We start from the raw sequence: 8,237 nt of genomic DNA on the forward strand, positions 1-8,237 counted from the left end.
TTGTACAAAAATTATAAATCATTTTTATTTTTCTCTAAGTCTTATGTTCACATCTCAATCTAAATTATTATCAAAAGAGAAATAGATGTTAATATAGAATTGATTTAACCAAAAAAAAAAAAAAAAAAACCTCTCTTTGCATAATTCGTTAACTAGACTATTTAAAACTTTTTATGATATAATATTATGTAGATATATACAAGAAAATGATTTTTATAAATAATTTTTTTTCTTAGTACCCAAAATTCTACTTGAATTTGTAATTTATCCATATATATACATATCATACTCTTCATGTTTTTATTTCTGTTTTCCGTTTTAAATGCTGAGTTTTTCCTTGCCTTTTGTTGTTGAAACATATAACTATTTATGCTAAATTGCTGATATCCTCTTCTCAAAAAAAGAAAAAGAAAAAAAAAAAGCTGATATCCATAAGATTTATAACTTTTACTTTTGTTCTATTAAAATTTTATAATCAGCTATCTGTCCGGTAAAATGATCGGCCGTCCTAATGTCAAATCATGATTTATTGAAAGTGAATTAATCCAATTCCTTTTCAATTAGAGCAAATTGGTACCTAAAGTAATAAATGTCTAACTGATTAGATCCAAAATAATTATTTTGCGAAAGAAAAAATAGGCTCAAACTATATACATTCACTGATGCACGGCTATCAATGGTCTTGTGTGTTGCATGTCTCTTGAAATTTGACACTGTACAGAGTTGGTCCCATGATAATTAGTTAGCAATTAAGTGGGGCATAATTAGGTATTACTAAACACTAATAATTTCAAATCAAAGAGTTTTCACCATCAACATCTAGCTTAGTGGATTTAGAATTTTAAACAAATTAACGTCTATTAATTATTAAAGGAAATGGTGAATCTCCAGTTAAATTGAGGTGACGATGAAGTTTATGATGAGTGTAATTTTAAGTCAACCTCAAAATGAGTATTGTAACTTTCAAGATGGCAATAGACACTTGCAAATTCATACTCATTCTTGATTTTTTTTTTCAACCATAATATTTTTCGATGTAATTCTGATTAGTCACATGTCTCTTTTTGGTTTATGCTAGTTTGAAATTTTTATGCACATGTATGGAGATATTTGAAAATAACTACAATTAAATACATAAAAAATGTTCTTATTTAAGTTAAATACTTTCAATGTTTATTTTTGAATTGCTAACACTTGAAAAAACCATTTATGGATATCATTTACTAGAATATGCAAAATACTTTTTTTTATCTTTGAGAATGAACAAAATACTTATCCTTGATTGCTCCATTTAGTAAGAAAAAAAAAAAAAAGATAGGTTTTTGACCTATATATGTACTTAGTTAACGAAATATATTATAATAGATTAAAGTTGAAGCTCAATAAAGAATTTAAATTAGATTTTAATTACATTCTAATTTGATGTTAAAGTGTTATTCTAATTAGAACAAAACTTAGGTACAATATCTTAAGTGCTGTTCATTAGGTTTCTTTCTTAAGATTCAGACATGTGGGTACTTAATTAAAAAACACACTTTCATTTCATGTGAAAAAATCCACATGACAGAATCTTAAAAAAAAAACTTAAAGAACAGCACTTAAGTACTGTACCTAAGTCTTATCCTTCTAATTATACCTTCTCTAATTTTAATTTGACAAGTGTCCATCCAATTTAAATCAAATTTTACACCATTTCAAACTACTTCTAAGTTCATTTTACTTCAAACCCATTTAAATCACTTCCAACCCATTTTAAATTATAAAATATTTCATACCAAAACTTATTATTGATATAGGCCTAAGCTTTAATGAAAAATTTATTCTAAAGAATTGGGTATTCATTTTCTTTTTTTCTTAATAACTCAATTTTCATCTTTTATTTGAAAAAGGAAAACAATAATTAAATTCATTTCTTACAATAATAAAAATTATTTTAAGAAGTGAAAAATAATCATCTAATCAAAAACATTTTTAAAAAATTACAATAGAATAATTAAATATAAAAAAATCTACACACTATCAAATGATATCTTTACTAAGTTTTTTTAAGAGTTGACAAATTTTCAAGAAGAGCATTGATATTAGATAGTTTTAAAATTAAATATAGTATAAGCATTTAATATGTATCTAAATATTTTATTCTTAAATTTCTTCTTGTGTATGCAAGAGTTATACGGTAGTGTTTTTGTTGTGAGTAATGCTATATCTACAAACTATTTTACAACGTTTTTACAAAATGTTGATGTGGTCAATCCCTTATTGGTTTTCATTTAGGTCCACTATTAATATCATTTTTTTTTATTTGTCAATAATCACTCACCACATCAACAATTTGTAAAATATTTTGTAAAATAATTTGTATATCTAACATTATTCTTTTATTGTTGTCATACAATTAATTTTTTAAATAAGTCATTAAAAGGTAAGAGGTTATAAAGTTTATATCTGAATTATTAATAAGTTTCCACAAGATAAGCATAATTCTTAATTATTAAATGTTCTTATCCATATTATTAATGTTTTTCCATAATTCTTAACCATGTAGTAATACAATTCTTTATTTAGTATTTTTTTTTTGAAAAAATAAAATCTTAAAATGGACAACATACCTGAGTTTTTGTTGAGTTTCCAATTTGATATAGTATGAATATAGATAAAAAAAAAAAAAAAAAATGGACAATCATACTTGAGTTTTTATTGAGTTTCCAATTTGATGAAGTATGGATATAGATTTAAAAAAAAAAATTTTAAAATGGACAATCATACTTGGTTTTTTTTATTGAGTTTCCAATTTGAAACCATCTATATTCATACCACATCGATGTTGTATGGATATAGATGGTTTTTTGTTTGACTTACTTCCAGTACTTTTTTTTTTTTTTTTTTTTTAATTAGACACCTTATTTTGTTTTAAATAACAAAAATTTAAGTAGTAATGAGTTTTAATCTCCATCTTTTATTTAGTTAGTAGATGATGTGGCAATTTCTTATTAAAATAAAAATAGATTTCAGTTAAAAAAATATTGGAGGTAAGTCAATTTTTTGTTTGTTTGTTTGTTTGTTTGTTTGTTTGTTGTTGTTGTTGAGAAGAATGGATATAGATGGTTAAATAAAGTTATAATATTAATAGACCTCTTTAGTTTGGACTTTCCTAATTCATTTATTATATATTATCTCAAGTATGATCGACTTTAAATAATGTAATTTACATTAATAAAATATATTAAAAAAAAAGCCTTGCAGGAGAGATAGAAAAGTTGAAAACATGTAGATGTTTTATAATGGATACTGTAATCGAACTAAATAGTTCATGAGATTAGAGAGATATTTTATAGGTTTGTTTAATAAAATTATATGCGCTTCTTTTTAAACTACACTTAAAGATGTTAGATAAATTCCAACTTGCTTGCTAATTAAAACATTTGGTCAACAATATCAGGAAAATTTTTGTCTTTTCATTCTTTTTTAATAAGTTCGGAAAATGTTATATGTATTATTAAATTCATTGTATTTTCTTTAGAAATTATGTCCCATGCTGACCACACACAAACAACCATGTCATTTTGTAAGCATCCAAATCCTTATTGTAAGACATGGCAGCGGCTTTGGACGTGTCTCCCATTCCTGTGACCCACGTATTTAAAGAAAAAAAAATCTTTCAATATCTGAATGAAATTTGAGCTGAAAGGGGACAGATTGAGGAAATGTAATTGATTTATTTTTGATAAGTGTTGATTTGACCACCGATATAAGTTAAAAATAATGCACTTTGGCATCTTACAAAGTAGGAATATAATTAGAGATGACAGTGGGGTGGATTTTACGGTGTCAAATTCGGGGTGCGTCTCATCTGCTTTTCAAGATGGGTAAATTAGCATGGGACATGAGTGAAATAGTTTCAGGCCAACGTTAGGCTGGAGAAATTTTTACATTCTTAATGAGTTGGCTCTCACATTAATAATGTGTAGAAATGAAAGAAAGAGTGGAGAGATAATCATGAGAGTGCCAAAAGAGAGAAAAATCGAATGGTTTAAGGAATGATAATAAATTATGTGAAAAATTATAATTTAAAATATATATGAAATAAAAGTGCACACACAGATATATATATATATATATACACACACACATGATTGAGTAGGGTAGGATGGAGTGAGCAAAACCCGTCCTTACTTCATCACCTCTTTGAAGTGGAAAAATTCTCATGGGACAAGGTGGATCAATCATGATGAGAAATTTTAGGCTAGATTTAAGGCATTGAAGTGCGTTCTTCGAAATGTTTCCAAAGAGCCAAAATTTGATATCAACATCTTGAAAAGATTTCAGAGAAATTGAAGTCGATTATATACATGTAACTTGAGCAAATGAACATATGTAATAAGCAAACGTAGATGAAAAGAAACTGATGTGTTGCTGGCCTAAGTGTCTCCAACTCATACTTAGAAAATCTCGTTTTTGGAAATAAATTGTTAAATTTGAGAGTATTCAATCTGTTACCTTAATCTCAGTGTGAGATCTTATTTATATTGGACCTTGGCAGCATATTGTTAGGCAAAAAAATAAAATAAAATAAAAAAAACAATGGTCTCTAAGTGAAAAACCTCATGGTTTAAACATTTACTTTCAAAACTATAAGTTTTTAAAGAACTTTTACTTGTAGAAGAAAATACTTCAACTAATGTACTAAACTATATATATAAAACATCGCCTAAATTATTTTCTAAATACGTGTATTGCTTACAAAATTTTGTTTGATAATACTTCTTACAATTGTTTGAATAGAAATAAGTTTATCAAAATTAAATTGATGAAATCATATCTAAATATCTGATATAAAATAAGTGAATTAGTCATACTATGCTAACAAAACTTGAATATGACAACTTAATTAATAAATTTGCATCTCAAAAATAAAATAATGTATATTTTTAATAAAAAATTAATATAAAAGTTACGTATATGATTTTATCAAAGTTTAGATATAAGTAAAGACCTGACTTGTTTCTAAAAAAAAAAAAAAAAAAAAAAAATGTAGGGACCTGACTTAAAATTATTGTCTCAGGCTTTAAATTGCGTCTAGCTGATTCTGCAGTTATGTATTTTATGGGATTGGGCTGAATTTTGCTCAGCCAAGCCAACTTGTCTCTAGAATCTTTCTCTCTAGAAAATGCAAGTATCATCATAAGTCCTGCATCAAATAAAGATTGTTTTTTTTTTTTTTTCTAATAGAGCATCAAGTAAAGATGTCACAAATTGATTTGTGTGTTGTGAATATAGTTCATTATATTAATTAAAGCATGCTATATATATCATTTGCATTTTCTTGTCTCTTATTTCCTTTTTCTCATCTCGATTTATATCCGACATTCACATCCAACAGCTAGACACAAGCAGGTTCAATTTTATTATTATTATTATTATTATTATTATTTGGGATCTAGGTAGACATAAAGTACAATTATTATGGTAGTTGCAACCTGTAGGCCATAAGAAAGTACTAGTCTCATCGCACGTGTGAAATTTTTTTTTGAAAATTTATAATTTTTATTTTATATATATAATTTTTATTTTGAGAATCTAATTTATAAGTGGATAAAGCAATTTGAAAATTAACAGGAGAATGATCTTATTTTTTAGGCAATGTTTTAGTGGGAATTAGAGTTGCATTTTTACCGGATTGTCATTTAGTTTTATCTCTACTTAAACATAGAAGTGTAGGGGCATTTTTGAACTAAAAAATGAGGAATCCAAATAGGAGAAACTCCTTAAATAGTAGTATAGATATAAAACCTCCCTTTCAATTTGCAAGTTACTATATTGGGTTAGAGACAATCTTGATATCTTCTTCATTGTGACATAAAACATGGGTGGACCATCAAAATAATTGATTCAAGATCGTATAGTCACTGATAAGACCAAAGAGGCACCAGAGGTTGTACATTTGAAAAAAAAAAAACAATAGAAACAATTTGAAGTGTGAAAAAAAGAAAAAAAGAAAGCTAACTGTGTTTTTACCTCAATATAGAATCTTTTTTTTTTGAAGAGACCTCAATATAGAATCTTGAGGTTGGAATGTTGGATGCTCTCATCTAGCAAGAGCAAAATGATAGCTTTGGTACATAACTACAATAAACTCTACAATAATACAATAAATATCAAAGTTAGTGACTTAAATTGTAAGGTTGGGAGTTCAAGCCAATAAATCTAATATATATATATATATATATATATATATAAATGTGTGTGTGTGCATGTCTATATAAATTTAAAATCATAATGTTGGATGACATGTTTTTTAAATGCTTAATCAACATGCCAAATTTCATAATAATTGAATATTATTTATTATTTGATCCATAAATTCATATTTCTTATAATCCCATATTCCTATTCCTCTATCGACAAAAATCATTTCCTAGCTCTCATTCAATTTTCTATTAAGTCAGACTAGGCCTTCGATGGGGCAATAATGAAGTTAGGTCTTGTGAAGAGACTAGACCTAACTTCTACAAACCTCAGGCCTACAACAAGGAATTCATGTAGATATTAATCTTGTAAATTTTTTTTTTTGGTGTGGTAGTAATCATTCTTGTAAATTTTTAGCATAAAATACTGATGGATGGTTATTAATTTTTACACTTTCTTTTTAAGTTCAAATCATTCTCCATTTTGAGTTCAAATATTCCAATCAAATAATGGAGATATCAAATTATTTAGATTTTAGGGTTTGCTTCTGTAACATATGCAGATACCATAAAGTTAGCTGAAGCAGCTCTAAGTTTATAAACAATGAGCCTCAGGCTCTCAGCACATGGCGAAATGCCCGTTCAAGCAACATAAGGCTGCATTCAACCAACAATTGCCTCTCAAGCAAGCTTCATGTTAGTACATTTTTTTATTATAAAGTTTAAGTTAGTACCTAGTACAAACATGGCCAACTCAACTTTTTTATGTACTACGTTTTGTGATTTTCTTTTTAATAGTAGATGTATAGAATGAGAAATTTGATACTTCTTAAACTTTACAGGGATGAAATAGCAATTTTAAGAAGGAAAATTATCTTTCTACTTTTTATTATTATTTAAAATGTAATATTTACCAAAGAACATTGACATAATTTCTAAAAATATTTAAGAACAAAAAGTATATTTCAACTTATTTTTTTCTTTTTCATCTTTTAAAAACTAAAATATTCACAAAAAGGACATTGACATAACTTCTAATAGAATAAAAATACATCTTAATTAAGTATATATGAGAAAGAACCAAGAAGGAATACGGTTTGATATTTGTTTTGTATTACATCTTCTTAATTATATACGAGGAGGAAGGATCATGTTTTTACAGCGGGAGCAAGGGAGAGCTTTAAGGCTTTAAGCTCTGGATGTCTTAGAAACCTAGCTAGAAGGTGCCACCAACCAGTTGAACAAAGCGGTATTTGTTAAACTTGTTGGTTTAGCTATTGAGTTTCTCAAATGACGCACTCCTTTCTGTTCTAAAAACATGGTGATGGATGAGATGAGATCTTGTCATCAGGAGAAACACATGGCAAAAGTACTGCTGCTAGAAAAACCTTCCAAGAATGTTCAACACTATGAAACAAATTCATTAATCAGAGGAAGACGAGGTGCAATAATTGAAGACAACAGTTGATTGCCAGGACCACACAATGTTGTTCCTCAACCACTAGAATGCTTAGCCAGACTGAGTCTCTGATGGAGTAGTCTTTATCATCATCACAGTCCCAGCTCATAGAAAATGACCCTATATTTAAAACCCGAAAACTGACACAATAATAATACCTAACTGTACATATCCCAGTTGTCTTATGTGTTTTAAGGTTTGATTCCCACAATCTAACCTGATTGTATCTAACTAATTTATTTAATTTCCAATCTATTTGTATAATAATTAATAAAATAGAAGCATTAGACTTTTCTTTAATATTTTCTCTTGCATGTGGCGAGTTTTTTCATATTAGTATTTTATCATTTTATGGCTGTAAAGATTGTTAAATTGAAAGATAATATTACTTACCAATTAGTCAATATTATGTTGGGCTTTGTGGAGCTTAGTTGTGTTTGATCCAGTTGACGACCTGATCCGACCCGAATAATGTTGGTTAAAAAATTTTTTGGGCCCGTTTTGTGTAGAAAACGTAATTTGGTTATTAGGATTTTTTGGTGTGGTCATGTTTTTAGTGCGAGAGGAAAAATTGTAGCCGCATTTTTGTATTT

The sequence above is a fragment of the Quercus robur genome, chromosome 11 (genome assembly GCF_932294415.1).
Source record: "Quercus robur chromosome 11, dhQueRobu3.1, whole genome shotgun sequence".
In the NCBI taxonomy this organism is placed as follows: Eukaryota; Viridiplantae; Streptophyta; class Magnoliopsida; order Fagales; family Fagaceae; genus Quercus; species Quercus robur.